We start from the raw sequence: 18,374 nt of genomic DNA on the forward strand, positions 1-18,374 counted from the left end.
GGTATTAACGGTAAGAATGATAGTAGTAGTGACAATAGCAACAATGATAGTGGAGATGGTGAGGACGATAGCAACAGTGATAGTGAAAGCAAAGATAGTGAAGACTATGATAACCAATATAGTGGCAATGATTGGGGTGAACCCCCTAGTGAAAGAGATGACGAAGATGTAGGGCTTTACTATGAAGACAACTCTTAAGATGATGTAGACTACTATGATGGAGATATAGAAGTTGACACTGAAACTGAACCTATAGACATACGGAGTGACGCCAAAAGTGAAGAATATAGGCTAGAAAATGTGTTGGAGGCTACAGGAGAGGAGGTTGAAGAGGCCGATAATGTAGACTATGATGATTACCCCTATAGGCGTCCCTCGGATTGGAGTTGCATTACTGATGGTAGCTCATGGTCAGGTCCTTAATATGACAAGCATGGTAGAGAGATTCCTGAATTAGGGTCATTTCACAATTTAGAACTTGGCTCACTAACCCCATACACTGAAGAAGAAAATGACATAGATGGCCACTCTAGACAAAAAGTTGATGATCCAGAATTTTAGAAAATTAACACTAGAGGGTCTTGAAGGTGAAGATGAGAAGATGGAAGGGAATGAGTCTGAATATCTCCCCCAATACACCCACCCCAGCGATAAAGGAAAGCAAGATCTGTTTGGTGAGTGGATGGATAGTATAGAGTGTCTGGATGCTTTTGTGACCGACAAGCCCATAAATATGGAGATTGATGGTGAAGCCACAGATTATATGGATGAAGATCCCATGGTACTAATGTTGAGGGAGGAAGGAACTCGTTGGGAGCTGCTCGCCATTGTTGAAGCCACAACCGAGTTGAAGAATTGGGCATCGAAGGGAGACACCCCCCGTGGAAGACTCTATGAAGAAGATCAAGACCGTCGAGCCAATCACTCCTGGCAAGAAGATCAAGACCGTCGAGCTGATCACTTTTGCCAAGAACATTGTTTTTGTCCTTATTCAGTCTGAATTTGCTAGTATTACTATTCCTGTTGAGTTTTTTTGTGATCGTATTCCTATAGAATCTATTTTTGTTGAGTCTATTAAGAATTCTTTTCCTTATAATATGATTTCATATTCTACTTATTTGTTGGCTTTGAATGTTTTTATTTCTAAAATTGGTAAAGAAACTCTTAATAATAGGGAATTAAAACAAGGGCATTTAGAACCTATAAAAGAAGAAACCCAACCTATTAACCTGGGAACTGATGATGAACCTAAGATGATACAAGTGGGCAATACTCTAACCACCTCTGAGAAAGATGCATTAGTTGCCCTACTAATAGAATTCAAAGAGGTATTTGCATGGCCATACGAAGACATGCCTGGGATTGATACAGATATAGTACAACATTGCATTCCAACAGATCCAACCATGAAGCCGACAAGCAAAAGTTGAGAAGAATAAAGCCAAAGTGGACTCTCAAGATTAAAGAACAGGTTGAGAAGCAGTATAATGCAGGATTTCTAAGGGTGGTCAACTACCCAGAATGGTTAGCTAATGTGGCTCCGGTGCCAAAGAAGGATGGGAAAGTGAGAATGTGTGTGGACTTCTAAGATCTTAATAAGGCTAGCCCGAAAGATGATTTTCCTTTGCCTCACATTGATATCTTGGTTGATAACACAACAAGGCATGCCTTGCTATCATTTATGGATGGATTTTCAAGGTACAATTAGATAAAGATGGCTCCAAAAGATATGGAGAAAACCTCCTTCATTACTCCATGGTGGACGTATTGCTACAAGGTCATCCCATTTGGCCTTAAGAATGCTGGTGCTACTTACCAGCGTGCTGCCACCACTTTGTTGCATAATTTGATTCACAAAGAAGTAGAAGTCTATATTGATTACATGATAGTGAAGTCCAAAGACTGTGAATGGTACATACCAGCTTTATAGAAATTCTTTGAAAGAATCCAATTCTATAAATTGTAGTTGAATCCAAAGAAGTGAATTTTTCGGCGTAACATCCGGAAAGTTGTTGGGGTTTATGCTAAGTCAAAGAGGAATTAAAGTCAATCCTAACAAAATCAAGGCAATTGTAGAGATGAAACCTCCTAGGACTGAGAAGGAGATCTAAGGGTTTCTAGGGAGGATACAATACATCAGCAGATTCATAGCCCAGTTCATCATGACATGTGAGCAATTTTTTTGACTACTGAAGAAGGAAGTTTCCATAGTATAGAATGAACAATGCCAGGAAGCTTTTGAAAAGATTAAGAATTATTTGATGAAGCCACAAATACTGGTTCCACCTGTACCTGAAAAGCCATTGTTGTTGTATCTCACAACTACGGATACAGCAATGGGGGCTTTGCTTGCCAAGTACCTAGAGGAGACTAGAAAGGAGAATGCAATTTACTACATTAGCAAGAAGATGTTGGCTTATGAAGAGAAGTACTCACCACTTGGGAAGACATGTGTAGCACTTGTATGGGCAACTCAAAAACTCAGGCACTATATGCTTGCTTTCAAGGTTTTGTTGATTGCAATAATGGACCCTTTGAAATATCTAATGGAGAAATTTGTGTAGGATGGGAAGATAGATAAATGGGTTTTGCTTCTGTCATAATTTGATATTAAATATGTGACTCAGAAGCCTGTGAAGGGGAGAGCAATTGCTGATTACTTAGCCCACTGTTCGCTAGAAGAAGTTAAAGAAATCTGAGACTTTCCGGATGAGGATATCATGGGGATAGAAGTAGAATCATGGAATATATATTTTGATGGAGCAATTGACCAAAATGGAAGCAGCATTGGAGTTCTCCTAATCTCTCCAAAAGGGACACACATCCCATTTTTCGATAGGCTCAACTTTCCTGCCACTAAATATAAAGCTTGCAATATGGGGTTATGAGCAGCCCTAGGTCTTGGAGTGAAAGATTTGAAAGTATATGGTGATTCAGTCTTGATAATTGCTCAAATTCATAATAGATGGAAGATCAACGAAGAAAGGCTAATGCCTTATCATGAATGTCTCTAGAGGTGGGCCTCAAAATTCAGACAGATTCAATACCAATACATACCAAGAATGCAGAATCAGATTGTAGATGCTCTAGCAACAATGACATCCATGAAGGATGGACCTAAGGAGGATAAAGCTCGACCAATAGTGCTGGAACAGAAAGAAGAGCTAGCTTATTGCATGTCAATAGAAAGAGATGAGGAAAAGAATGGAGAAGGAGAATGGTATTCAGATATCCTACTGTACCTCAAAGATGGACATACCCAAAGTCTACAGACAAGAATGACCAATTGACCATCAGAAGGTTGTCCACTAATTATATTATTTGTGGTGAGAGGCTTTACAAAAGATCATATGATGGAATCTATCTCTTTTGTAAGACTACCAAGGAAGCATAGCAAATAATAGAAGAGGTTCGTGAGTCAAGTTATGGGACATATGAATGCACACATGTTGTCACGAACGATAATGAAGCAAGGTTATTACTGGACTACTATGGAAGCCGACTGTGCAGCTCATGTTTAGAAGTGTCATCAATGCCAAGTCCATGGAGATCTGAAGCACATGCTACCTATGTCATTACATACCATGACTTCACCCTGGCTGTTTTCTACATGGGGAATAGATATTATTAAGAAGATTCACCCAACAACATCTAATGGCCATGAATTCATACTTGTTGCTATTGATTATTTCACTAAATGAGTAGAAGCTGCCTCATACAAGTTTTTGAACTAGAAAAAAGTTGCTCAGTTTATTCAGACTAATATCATTTGTAGATATGGGGTACCACATGAAATTATCTCTAACAATGGGCTGCATTTCAAGGGAGAAACAAAGAAGTTACTGAGACAGTTCAATATTCAGCACCATAAATCCTCACCATACCATCCTCGGACTAATGAAGCAGTTGAGACTGCAAACAAGAACATAGGGCGAATCTTGAAGAAGAGCATGAAAAACTACAAAGATTGGCATCTATAATTACCGTATGCACTTTGGGAGTATAGGACATTAATTCCATCTTCCACAGGAGCCACTCCTTATTCATTGGTGTATGGGATGGAAGCAATCCTTCCCACTAAAATGGGTGTCCGTTCATTGAGAACAATACTGGAGAGTGAAATCTCTAAGGTAGACTAGTTGTAAAGTAGATATGACCAATTATGCATGATGGATGAGAAGAGACTCAAGGCCTTGTATCACATTCAAGGTTATCAAAGGAGACTTAGGAAAGCTTTTGACAAGAAAGTAAGTACTAGAGATTTGAAGTTGGGAGATTTGGTGCTGAAAGATATCCAAGCCCAGATTCAAGAGACAAACGGGAAGTTCAAGCAAAATTGGGCAGGCCCATATATTATCAAGCAGATATACTCTGGGGGAGTAGTGAGGTTGATGGATTTAGATGCAAACCCTTTTACTGAGCCAACCAACATGGATCCATTGAAGAAATACCACATTTGAGGTGGTAGTCTAAAAACACCACGTCTGAAGTGGTTGTAAATTATGTTATTTCCCTTCCTAGGTTCATTTAAAAAAAAAATCTTGCTAGGCTAAAAACTTGAAAGGACGGTCTAGGAAAAAACTAGGGCATAAAAAAACAAAAAACAAATTTTTTTTTTTTAAAAAAAAGAGAAAAAAGTAGGTTAAAAACCCAAAAGGGCAATCTACACAAAAGGAGACTAAAAAAAAAAGAGAAAAGAAGAGAGTGAGAGAGTCTGCTAGGTTGAAAACCCGAAAGGGTGACCTAGGCAAAAGTTAAGGCAAATAAAAATGAACTACGTGATTACCTGATCCTTCTGTCAAGAAGGTACGTAGGCAACCATACATTGGTCCAATCACAACTTCCCCAAACCCACCATTTATCCATTAAAAAAAAATCAACAATTCAACAATTCCATTAAACCATATCATTACACAAAATCCAAAACTCAAACCCCAAAAAAAAATATTTAAAAAAAAAAAAAACCTTTAAAAACCAAACCCTAAAAACCTCAACCGTAAACAGAGCCTTAAACCTAGAGGTCTTAAATAATTCCTAAACCCAAGAATGTCACATCAACTTTTAAAATAAACATGTTCAAAGTCAAAAAATAAAAAGATTATTTTTTTCTTTAGTCTTTTCTCCTTTGGTTGTTCATTTATTTCATCTGTGTTAGGTACTTCATCATCTTAGACCCTCCTTTTATGTCAACCTCGTATCTTTCTCAATTGTCTCTGAGAAATTGTTTTCTCATAACAACCATGTCAGCCTCCTTGTCCGCAATCTTGTTCACTAGCCAGTTAGAATAGCTTGTGGTCATCCTTTGGAAGTGAATTTTAACAAAGGATTGATCGACTCGGTCAGCCATCTCTAAGCCCAACAACATGTTCCTTATAGAAGTAGGATTTGTGTCCATAGGAGTGAAAGGTTTTCTTCCTTTTCCACCAAGCATTCCTTGCTTATATTAGAATTGCCTCAAGAGTCTGTTAGTCTTGTAGAAAGTTGCTCTCCTTAATCCAACTAGGAAGATGTGATCTGATCCTGGAGACCGCAACAAAGGGGTGGACACTACCACCAATAACAAATCCATCAAATTGAGACACTGGATTTTTTGTTCAAAAATTTCACCCAGTCGCTTTCAGTTTGACACTCGGTTTTGAGAACAGTTCTACTGACTAAGTTGAGAGGACCATAATCAACAACAATAGGCGTGGCAATTGTGTTTAGTCTTTCCATCAACCATATTTGCAAAGTCAAAGGACTCCTAAGAAAGTTTTGTGACTCTCCACCATGAAATACAGAGTCTAATCCCAAAAGAGTTTCTACCAAATTAAAGAAGCAGGATTATCACCATCTTTAACTTGACTCACAATTCCTATGGCTCGTGCATTCGCAAAACCGTCTTCCAAAGCAAAGCAAAAAATTTCCCACGAAGCAATGAGGTAACCAAAATTTTTCTGCATGTTGTCAGTCACTCCATGAGTACATTTATTAATCAGCCTTGAAAGAATTGCACGAAGATTCACTATGTGCCCTTCAATCATATTCTTGCTCTTTAGTTTTGAAGGCATTACACCCAAAAGACTTTTAATCTCTTTTGAAGTAAGGAAATCATTGACTTTGATTCTTTCACTGCCCAATCTTAAGCCAATAATGGCTGAGAAGTCATAAAGTGTCAACATCACTTCGCCAATGCCTAGGAAATGGAAAGTGCACGTAGTGTCCGAAAACTCCTCTAACAAGGCAAGGAGTAACTGGGGATCCTTGTACTCATGAGTATCATGATTCAATAAAGCTTAGAAAAAAGTTCAGAAGCCTACTTCATCAATGAAGTTCTCAATATCCGGAGATAATATCTCCCATATGCCTTTTAGCATCAGGAGGCTACCTCGACTCTTAAGGTTCTGCAAAACAAAGTTGGTCAATTATCAAGATGTCCACAAAACACCATGTCCCAATATTTTCCCATGTCCGAAAAAATATTTCCAACCAAAGTCCCATGACCACCAAAATTTTTCCATGCCCAAAAAAAATATTTCCAACCAAAGTCCAATGACCAACAAAATTCTTCCATGTCCAAAAAAATATTTCCAACCAAAGTCCCATGACCAAAAAAATATTTCCATGTCCAAAAAAAAAATATTTCCAACCAAATTCTCATGTCCCAAAAAAAAATATTTCCATCCAAAGTCCCATGACCAACAATATTTTTCCATGTCCAAAAAAACATTTTCAACCAAAGTCCCATGACCAACAAAAAATTTCCATGTCCAAAATAATTTCCAACCATAGTCTCATGTCCCAAAAAAAAATATTTCCATCCAAAGTCCCATGACCAACAAAATTTTTTCATGTCCAAAAAAACATTTCCAACCAAAGTCCCATGACCAACAAAAAATTTCCATGTCCAAAATAATTTCCCAATGACCAACAAAAATTTTTCCAATGTCCAACCAAAATTTTTCCATGTCCGACACAAAAAAAAAATCCCATGTCCAACAAAAAAAAAAAACATATCACCACAAAAGATTTCCCATATTCATACCCATACCCAAAAAAATTTCCATACTTATGAGATAGGATTTCCACATTCCAACAAAATTTCTGCATTCATTGAAAATGAATTTGTTCAACCAAGCCTACACATCAAATTTTTAGGACTTCAATGCCCCCAAAATTCAAGCCAAAACTCATTCAACAACACCACAAGCTTCATACATTGCCAAAATTCATGAGTCATTAACATTGTCCAAATTTCACCATGTCAAATAGCTCAAGAATTCAAAAATGCCCCAAGGCCAAGATTACAACATGATCACGAGAATTTCTAACCCAATCATGCAATATGCAAAATTTCAACAAGAGCAAACAACAACAAAATGACAAATATCTCAACACCAAGCTCTCAACAAAACATAAAATCCACAAATTTCCGAACAAAGAAATCAAAAAATAAGCTCACCTCGAAGTCCATTTTGGAGTGTGGAGCATGAGTCTTGGGGTCTTGGAGGAGCCCCTCGTTCTCATTCCATTCAAGGGATGGGTGCTACTTTTCCCCCCTTAAAAGTAAGAAAGGATGGCCTAATGGAAGATGCCATTGTCAATGCAAAAAAAAATGGAGGTTTGGAGATGGGTTTCAAAAAGGCTTTGTAGCAAAGATGGTCAATAATACAAAGATCTTATAAGATATTGAGGGAGATGAATGAAAGCAAGTTTGGAAGCTTAGAGAAGTGATTTTTTGGAGAAAAAATGGTGTGATGAGGGAGAAAACGCAAGTGGAAGAAGGGAGTGAATAGTGACAATGGAGGAGGAAGGAAGAGAGAAGAGGGAAGAGCAACAAGAAAAAAGAGAAACAAAAGAGATGGGGGCCAAAAAATTCCCCCCCCCCCCCTTTTAGTAACCTGAGCTGCTGAGTCAACTTAGGTTTGACTAGGTTGACTCAGTCAACTCTTAAAAAAAATTTGCTTTGTTCTTTTCTTTAAAAAAAAGTGACAAATCCAGAAGAATGAATGAAAAATTTTCAAAAAAACAGATGACATCAATTTCAAAACAGTTCAATTTTGAAGGAGAAAAAAATAAATTTTCAAGGATGATCAAGAACAAAGAATGTCATTTTTCAAAAAAAAAAAAAGAAGTTTCAAATTCTAAATTCCAAATTTCAAATTTCAAGCTTCAAATTTCAAAGAAAAAAATATTTTTCAAATGGACTACAAAAATCAATCAAGGGTTTCTTTTCAAAAGAAAAAATTCAAATCAAGAAAAAATAAATGAAGATCACACATCTCAAAGCAATGGAACAACAAAGCAATCATCATCAAAAGTCTAATTCCAAATTTTGATCTTTTGCAGGCGTAACTCCAAGTTCCAAGGTAGAAAAGCCCCTTGGTCACCACAATTCAAGATTGAGATAGAAAAGCCTCTCAATCGTCCCAGGTTTCGAGGTAGAGAAGCCCCTTGGTTACCTTCCATTAAGATCAAGGTAGAGAAGTCCCTTGGACGCCACAGCTCAAGATTGAGGTAGAGAAGCCTTTCAATCGTCCTAAATTTTGAGGTAGAGAAGCCTCTTAGTTAACTTCCATTCAAGATCGAGGTAAAGAAACCCCTTGGTCTTCACAATTCAAGATTGAGATAGAAAAGCCTCTCAATCTTCCTAAGTTCCGAGGTAGAGAAGCCCCTTGGTTACCTTCTATCAAGATCGAGGTAGAAAAGCCCCTTGGTCACCACAACTCAAGATTGAGATAGAGAAGCCTCTCAATCGTCTCAGGTTCTGAGGTAGAGAAGCCCCTTGGTTACCTTCCATCAAGATCAAGGCAAAGAAGCCTTGGTCACCATAGCTCAAGATTGAGATAGTGAAGCCTCTCAATCATCCCAGGTTTCGAGGTAGAGAAGTCCCTTGGTTACCTTCCATTCAGATCAAGGTAGAGAAGCCTCTTGGTCACCACAATTCAAGATTGAGATAGAGAAGCCTCTTAATCGTCCCAGGTTCTGAGGTAGAGAAGCCCCTTGGTTACCTTCCATCAAGATTGAGGTAGAGAAGCCCCTTGGTCACCACAATTCAAGATTGAGATAGAGAAGCCTCTTAATCGTCCCAAGTTCCGAGGTAAAGAAGCTCCTTAGTTACCTTCCATCAAGATCGAGGTAGAGAAGCCCCTTGATCGCCCCCACATTTCGACTGAGATAGAGAAGCCTCTCAGTCACCTCAAATTTCAAGATTCAATTCAAGTTTATCAATTGTCAAGTAGGTCAAGTATTCAAAATTTTCATTTTTCAAAACAGCAAAACACTAATTCTATATCCCAAGGTTTTAGGTTCTAGGGCTAGGTAATCTTTAAAAAGTCAACCTCAATTAAATCATGGCTGCTAAAATCAGTGTCTTTTTTTTTTTACATTGACATTCGCTTTGCAAGCTCTATCAATGAGTGGCATTCTGTAGACACTCGATTTTGCACCCATAATTTAATCTTGAAAGATGACTAGAATGGTCATTCATATACCTAAAATTTAGAGTTGCATTACATGCATTACTTCATTCATTGCATATCATAAAAATAATATTGAGGTTCTAACAGTTGTAATGGTATGTCTGATCCAAATTGAACCGTCGAAGTGAAAGATATCGCATGATCAAGTTTGCATGATCTGCATGCATTTTGTTTGGGTGGAACCAACCACGCATGATTAATTTAAATTATTTTGATGGGTAAGGCAATTAAAATTAATTAAGTAATTTTGTGATTGGTTGTTAGTTAGTGTTAAAAATAGACTTGCTTGCATGAGAATAAAGTAGATAATCAGATAACAAAGAAATTGTGGATAATCAAGACTTTCTAGAATGTTTATTTACAAGATAATTATCACTTTAAAAGACCTAAATATCCAGAAAAATGGGTTAATTTTTAGAATACGGATTAAAAGTGCGTCTAAGTACAATTCCCGGCTCAAAAATCATCAAAAAAGAAGTCCAAATTGGACCACAACTCGAACGTGGGTTTGGCATCCAAGAGGGCCATTCGGAATTCTTAAAGTGCTGATCGGCACATGGCAAGTGCCAATTGACACAAATTCGTGGCTCGGCCCGAGGACTCCTGGATTGAGATAAACCTTACCCTTTTCGATTTTTTAGAGATAAGGACGCGTCCCAATTCGTATCTAATCATCCAGTTAATTTTTTGAAGCACTCCAACCTCTATAATAGGGGTTACCTCTCAAAATTCAGCACACTTTTTGACCCCTCCCCTCTTTCTGGCTCTTCTCTTCTGAATTTTCAATTCCCCTTATATTAAAAACGTTCTGGAGGCTTTTGCTTTAGGAACTTCTTTTTTGTAAGTAAAGTATTTTAGGTTTCTAAGAGGTGAACAAACTTCTTTGAATTCTAAAATATTCTTTCATTAAAAGAGCACACTCATGCAAGAGGTATTCTATTTCTTCTTTCCTTTCTTATTTCATTGATTTTTTTATTATTGTTTGATGCATGAATATGTGTAGCAGGTTTTATTATTATTTTTTTGTTTTGTTTTTGTTCTTGATATATAATTACTATGCTTTGATAGAGTTTTCTTTAACATGTTCTTAGATGATTGTTTATTGTGATTCTCTTTCTTAAATTTCAAAATTTGCTACTAACTATCAAGGATTTCTTTAAATTCAAAAACTTATTTGAATTTTTAAGATCTGACTTCTTTAATTTTAAAACTGATCAGTATTTTCCAGACTTGATTTTCTTTAGATTCAAAAATTGATCTATATTTTTCATATATGATTTCTTTAGATTCAAAAACTGATTTGTATTTTTCAGATATGATTTTTTTAAATTCAAAACTAATCTGTATTTTCATTATATATAGATCTGATTTTTTAAGATTCAAAACTGATCTGTATTTTCATTAAATACAGATCTGATTTTTTTTAAGACTTAAAACTGATCTGTATTTTCATTAAATACAGATCTAATTTTTTTAGGAAAATTTTTCTTTGTTACAAAATTGCAGATCTTGAAATTTAAAAGAAAGGATTGAAAGTTAGGTTGATTTTTTATTTTATTTTTATCTGTGATGCATGCATAATGAATTTATCTCATGAATGTGAATCCTCTTTCAAAAGTCTTTTTTATTTGATTCCAAAAACAGATCTTATTTTTTTATAAAAACCAAAAATCATTTTTTTTAACTTTTCAAAACAGATCTGATTTTTTCTTTAAAAAAATCATTTTTTTTACAAAAACAAATCTGATTTTCCTCAATGAAATCACCCTTTACACAAAGCAGATCTGATTTTTTTTCTTTTTATCCTTTATAAAAACGGATCTGATTTTTTTTTTTTACAAACCAAATCTTATTATTATTTTTTTCTATTTTTATTTCAAAACAGATCTGATTTTTCTTTAAAAGAGGGTATCATTCATAAGGAAAATTTATTTAGATTAATTTTTGTCAAGTGTTTGTCATGTGAGTTCAACATATCATTCAACATCATGCAACAAGGGTTTATTGGTCATTAGAGTCTAGAAGACCAAACTCTGTTTGGGCGGAATGAGTGTCTAACACCTTCCTGTTCCGTAACTTAGCCCCCAAGCTTAGGATTTTTGAATAGGTAGATTAGTGCTTTATTTTTTAATTTTTTTTAATTTTGGTAGAATGTAACTAGGAACAAAACTTTGTATTCCTTTGTATAGATTGTAACTAGGACCCAAAGCCTTGTAAGGATATTTACCAAAATTGTAGTTTTTATTCAATCAATGACATTCAAAGTATTTTGCACATGTAATCATATTTATTTTTTCTTATTTTTTTGTGTATAAAAAATAAGTGGCGACTCCACACCACTACCCCAAAAGAGAGGTGTCCTTACAAGCACTCGAAAATCTCTTTTTAAGAGCACTCCTCAAGAAGCGCGGTCTCTCATAATTAGAATACAAGTATTGAATATGATTTTATCAAGGTTAAGATCTAAGACACAATAATGGAAGGCCAACCTTAGGGTTGGGCGTTCTCGGGTGCCTAACACCTTCCCAAGAACGTACCTAAACTCCGAATCCATATCTCTGGTAGTAAGATCAATGGTCTTTCCTCAAAAGGACATTATATTCATGGTTCCTGGGTCATTGCAAAAGCTAGGTGGCAACTCCTCTGTTGTGTCCACACCCACTCTCTTAGAAATTAAATATGTTGGGCTAGAAATACCTGGTACCACTATTCTAAGTGGGTCTGGGGCCATTTTTGAGCTTTTACATAAATATTTCCTTTGCATCAAGTTTTTTTTTATTGGTTCGTTTTTTAATTCCACAAAATTAGTGGCAGCTCTAAGAAGTTTTTTCAGATTGGGTATTATGAAACTTAAATTATACAAATTCTAATAAAAAGAGAATTTCATATATTAACAAAAAAAAAATGAAAATACATAAAATCTTACAATTTCCTTTTACGAATTTTCTTACTTTGAAATTGTTGCATGATAGCCTCATTATCAATGCTACAAGTTATATCTCTTTCAAAATTTTAGTTCAATAAAATTTTTCTTGGGCTTTTCCTTTTTGTTTGTAACGGCCTAATATATTGTTAAGGGAACAAAAGTTTAAGGACAAAATTTGGTTACAAACTTAGTTGTAGCATAATGCTATAACTCTCACTAAACAAATTAACAAAGCTACATATGTCAAATTTCATTCTTTATGTTGAAATTTTAACAGTTGAATTGCATGTTCTTTTTGTTTTTAAAACACATGTCGAATTTCATATCAATCGAATATTATTTACTATTCAAGCCATAAACTTGTTTTTTATATATAATTTTAGACTTCAAAAACTCAAAATTTAAACATTTGATTAATACCATAGTTATTGATCTTTGATTTTTTTTTATTCACTACAACAAAATGTACTTTTAGCAACAAAACTAAGTGAGGAAATATTTTTTCATCGCTAAAATTACAAATTTAGCGACAAAATATGGATTTTGTCGCTAATAATGAAAAAAATTATAACATTTAGCAACAAAAAGTGATTTTCATCGCTATTGTTGATTTGAAACAAGGGCACCAATGGGGAAAAACTAGGCATGAACTTAATTAATCTATAGTGACGAAATATTTCGTTGCTAAAAGTTGAGATTTTTAGTGACGAAATATTTCGTTGCTATAGATGTTGCTTTGAACAGTATTAGCGACGAAATGAGTTTCATTGTCATAGGTAACCAATAGTGACAAAACTAAATCGTCGCCAAAAGTCCAATGCATATAAACCGGCAGCTTTAGCGACAAAATCATGATTCGTAACAAAAAAGTTAGAAACAGGGACGAAATAAATTTCGTCACTAAAGAGTACAGCTTTAATGGTTTAAATTTCAGGAAATTTTTTTTTTCCTTCCCACATAAAATTTCATTTCTCCCACCCACTCACTTAAAAAAATTTTAGCCCTCCCTCTCTCATTATCACTCACTCCCTAACACAAACAAAAACTAAAATACAAACACAAACATACACATCCCTCTATCTCTCTCTCACTACCAAATCTCTCCTGCCTCTTGGTCTCTTGGTTAGCTTCTACTAGATTTTCAGTCATCAAACTCTTATCCATGGTTTGACTTCTCCTAACATGAATCTAAGGTAAAATCTCCATGACCCACCTTCTAATATGTTTGGGTTTTTATCCTATATTGTTAGGATTGCTCTTTATGTTGTGGGTTTTGTTTTAGAAGTAGTTTTTGTGTTTGTTGGTATATTTAAAATCTTATTGGAGGTTTTTAATTTAATGGAGTGAAATGAATTTTGTTATTTGGCAACTATGTGAGTTGGGTTTCTTAAGAAATCATTTGGGTTTTTGATTTATATAGAAGATTGGGTTAATTTTAGAAAAAGGGTTTCCTTGCATTTTGAATGTCTTTGGCATATGTGGTTGTGATTGTGGTGTTATATATATATTTGTGCAAGTAATATGAGCATGTGTCTTTTGCTTACCAAGTGTTTGACAAATTGCCTATATAAGTTACGAAATGAATTTTGTTGTTTGGCAACCATGTGAGTTAGGATTCTTGAGAAATCATTTGAGTTTTTGATTTATATGGGAGATTGGATTAATTTTAGAAAAAGGGTTTCCTTGCATTTTAAAATGTCTTTGGCATATATTGTTGTGACTGTGGTGTTAACTATAAATTTGTGCAAGTAATATGAGCATGTGTCTTTTGCTTAGCAAGTGTTTGATAAATTGTCTATATGAGTTATGAGATTGAATTTCTTGAATTGTGTTTTGATGATTGTTATATGAGGTTATGGGTTGTAATCCTAGTTGTTTGTGTAAAGTTTTAGACCCCTTAACACAAGTTGATTAATAAGTTTGTTAATTAACAGTAGGCTAAACCAATATGTGTAAAACAAATATAATGCAGAAAATATAAAGAAAAAAAAAAGATCTGATGACCCAGGAAAACCAAACCAGTAAAAAACCTAGAGAGGATTTAGCCTAGCTATCCTCAAGGTAAAACAAATCTACTATGAAAGAAAAGTTTATACAATAGAACTTAGACCACTAACATCCTATTGCTACCTCGAGTAGAAAACTTACTACCATGACCACGTGACAGCTTTGAATCCACGGACTACTTCTTTCTCTTGATCCATAGCAACCACAAGTTCTTCTACTTGTGACTTTGAGACTCCACTCAAAGATTTTAGATCTTTGTTAAGTTCTTTATGCAGTAACTGAAGTGATCACCAAGCTAACAAACATCAATCTTGATCTTGATAACCCTACGTGTGTATGAAGGTAAACACCTCTAGATCTCACAAGAGATTCAAACACACAACACATCAAAAGCCTCTAAAATGTAGCTAGGGTTTTTCTTTTTATATGAGAAGTAAAATATAAAACCCTACACGTCAAAAGGGCTTGGGTTGAGTTGAAAATTCTGTAGAAAAAACAATCTACACATTTCTCGATAGATCGAATCTAATTTTCGATCAATCGAGCCTTGCAGAATTTGCCCACTAATTTTTGCAATCACTCAATTCCAACTTTACAATAAAAACATACTTTGAGCTAGCCTAAACCTAGACTCTATGTTTTGATCACGGTTTGCCAACACATTACACATTGAAGTTCTAATACATTAGTCCCTAAGGTCTTAGAACTTAACAGTTTATATGTACTAACACACGTAGTTTTAAGGTTTAATCAAGTCTCAAAGCTTTTGGCATAGGGTTAAAATTATAGTATTTTTCCTTTGTGACTTTATACAGATTTGAGTCAGATGCACTACATGATTTTTAATAAATTATAGAAAAATTATTTTGAACTGAATTTTTGATGGTACATACTAGACATATAAGGGCTTTTCCCTATTTAATTTCAAGCGTTTTGGATAAAATTAAGTGCACCAAACGAATTTTTAAAAAGAGCTGACCTGTTGCAAATTTAATCAGAAAGTATGATTAGAATGTTGAGACTATAATGAATTTACTACAAGCTTTTGTTGTGTGGTCTATCTTGTAAGTTCATATGTGCTTTCTTTGACAAGTTTTTTACTTTGGCTAATTTTATCATATTTGGTAATAACATGCTTTGTATTAAGTTGGTAAATGCACATTGTTGGTGGTAGGGAAATAAAAGGTTTTGGTTGTGTTAAAGCCTATAAGTTTCTTGTATGCTTGCTTGGTTCCCGTTTGGGTAGGGGTATTCATCTTCGCATGGTAAAGTTAGGCTTTAGGGCCTTAGGTTTTGATTGAGTTATATTTGTTGATTACTTTTTTTTTTTCAATACTTGAAGCATTTGGAGGTCTTGGTGGTGTGGAGAGGTGAGTATATGATATTTTGATGGTTTGGGTGCTATGAACTCATTTTAAAACAAATGGGTAATAAAGTGTTAACCATGAAAGTTTAAGTGCTTTGAGGTTTTGCTTTTTGCAAATAAAGTGTTTGATATATTACCTCAATGAGTTATGAAGTTGGGTTTAATTGTTTGTTGTTGATTATTTAATTTGAACTTGGACTATGTGATATATATATATATATATATATATATATATATATATATATATATATAGATGTGTGTGTGTGTGTGTGTGTGTGTGTGTGTGTGTGTGTATATATAAAGTTTGTGAAATCTGAAATTTTGTTTAAATTATTTTGCTCTAGAGGTGAGTATGTGATACTTCGATGGTTTGGGTGCTATGAACTTGTTTTAAAACAAATGGGTAATGAAGTGTTAACCATGAAAGTTTAAGTGTCTTGTAGTGTCTCTGCTTTCTCTTGGCATTTTGGTTTCTTGCAATAGGATATTCGGCTATCAACCTGCCCTACAAAACTTTTGCCTTCTCCCAACATGATTCCAAGGTAATTTTCCTTGATTATTTGTCTCTATGATTTATGAGTTTTGGTTTCTTGATTTGTTGTTGTGGTATTTGTTTATACGAGATAAAGGATTTCATTCCATGTTTTTAATATTCTTTAACATGTAGTTTTAATGTGAATAAAGTCTCAAAGCATTTGGGCTAATTTTAGAACTATAGATTTTTTCTTTTGGGAACCTAAATCTATCAAGGGGAAATTTGAGTCAGCTTCAATACATGATTTTTAATAAATTATAGAAAAATTATTTTTCTTTGAATTTTTTATGGTACATACCACACATATAAGAGCTTATTCCTATCTAATTTCAAGTTAATTAGATAACTTTTCATGGACCAAACGATTTTTACAAAAGGGCTGACTTGTTATGTAGTGAATCTGAAAGTATGATGAGTATGTTGGGATTTTGTGGAATTTATTTGAAACCTTCGTTGAGTTGGTTGGCTTGTAAATTCCTGCGTTTTCATCAACATGTGTTTTACTTAGCTAATTTTAATAATGGTTTGATTTAATCACTTGTAATAGCGTATTAAAATGCTTTGGTTGTGTTATAGCCCTCTGAATCACCTTTTTTTTTGTGGCAATTGATTCTGTTTTAAATCTGAAATTTGTTGCTTTTGTGTCATTTTGATTGGCTTAGATTTGATGGGTCATTGTGATAAAGCTTGAATTTTGCTTTATATGGATTTTTATGTGGGAATTTAGTTTAAGTTCTTGAATTGTGTTAGATTTTATAATTGGGACTACTTTTTATTTGTCTTTGTAGTCTATGGCTCTATGCATTAATGCCCAAATTGGGTTTTTGTTGTTTACTTTGATTGAATTATAAAGTAAATGATTTAGTTCTAGCAAAGATATGGTAATTGAATTATGCAATATGAGGTTGATAGCCAAATTGAGTTTGAAGTTTGTGTCTTGGATGAACACACACACACACACACACACACACACATATATATATACACAAATATTCAATAGAGATGTTTCTTATAACATAGTTAATGTTTTTACTTTACAATTTTAATGTAGTATTGTTTTTACATTTGTGCAGATTTCTTATTGGTAGCTTTTAGGGCATTTTCTTTTGGCACTACTTGAAGAAGTTTGAGGACATCTTCTTTTAGCCCTTAGTATTTTATGTTATTGTATGTTATAAAACATCTTGTATTATTGTATGTGTTGGAAACAATTTGTATGGATGGATTGAATAGAATACTTGTTTTATTTTTACATTTGGAATGTATGGATCATTTTCTTATAAATGTGTTGTTGACATAAATGTATTATTCAAGTGTGAGGAGTTAATAATGTAATGACAGGTTACATACAGGAAAAAAATGAAAACAGTTAAGTAGCTTGAGTGACGAATTTTTCCATCACATTTATCTACATTTAGTGACGAAATTTTTCGTCGCTAAATGTAACTGAATTTATAAAAAACACTTTTAGTGACGAAAATTTTTGCCGCTAAATATAGCTATTTTTTTCAGAAAATAGTTTTAGCAACGACAATATTCGTCGTTATAAGTATCCGAATATTCTTAAAAATAGTTTTAGCGACGAAAATATTTCATCGCTAAAAATGATTTAATAAAATAAGGTACATGTAGCGACGAAATGGTTTCATCGCTGAATGGTTTTTTTAACGAGGAAAACATTTAGCAACGAAATAATTTCATCGCTAAAAGTGTTTTTATTTTAAAACAACTTGGATCTTTAGCGATGAAATTTGTTGAAAGTGTTCGTCACTAATACTTTTAGCGACGGGGCTATAGCGACGAAACGAATTTCGTCACTAAAGGTACTAGGCAACGAAATATTGAACTTTTAGTGACGAAAATTTTCATCACTAAAAATACATTTTGTTGTAGTGATTTTGCAAGTATGGAGGATATAAGAAGAAAATGTAATCCAACGGTAGATTTGTCAAAATTCACATTTAATAAAAAATATCTATTAAGTGTAGTTATAACCTTAATTTACAACCCAGTTTGTTGTCCCCCCCCCCCCCCAAAAAAAGTTTGTTGTCGAACTTTGTCTAAAGTTTATTTATGTTT

Source organism: Castanea sativa, chromosome 3 (assembly GCF_040712315.1).
Source record: "Castanea sativa cultivar Marrone di Chiusa Pesio chromosome 3, ASM4071231v1".
Taxonomy (NCBI): Eukaryota; Viridiplantae; Streptophyta; class Magnoliopsida; order Fagales; family Fagaceae; genus Castanea; species Castanea sativa.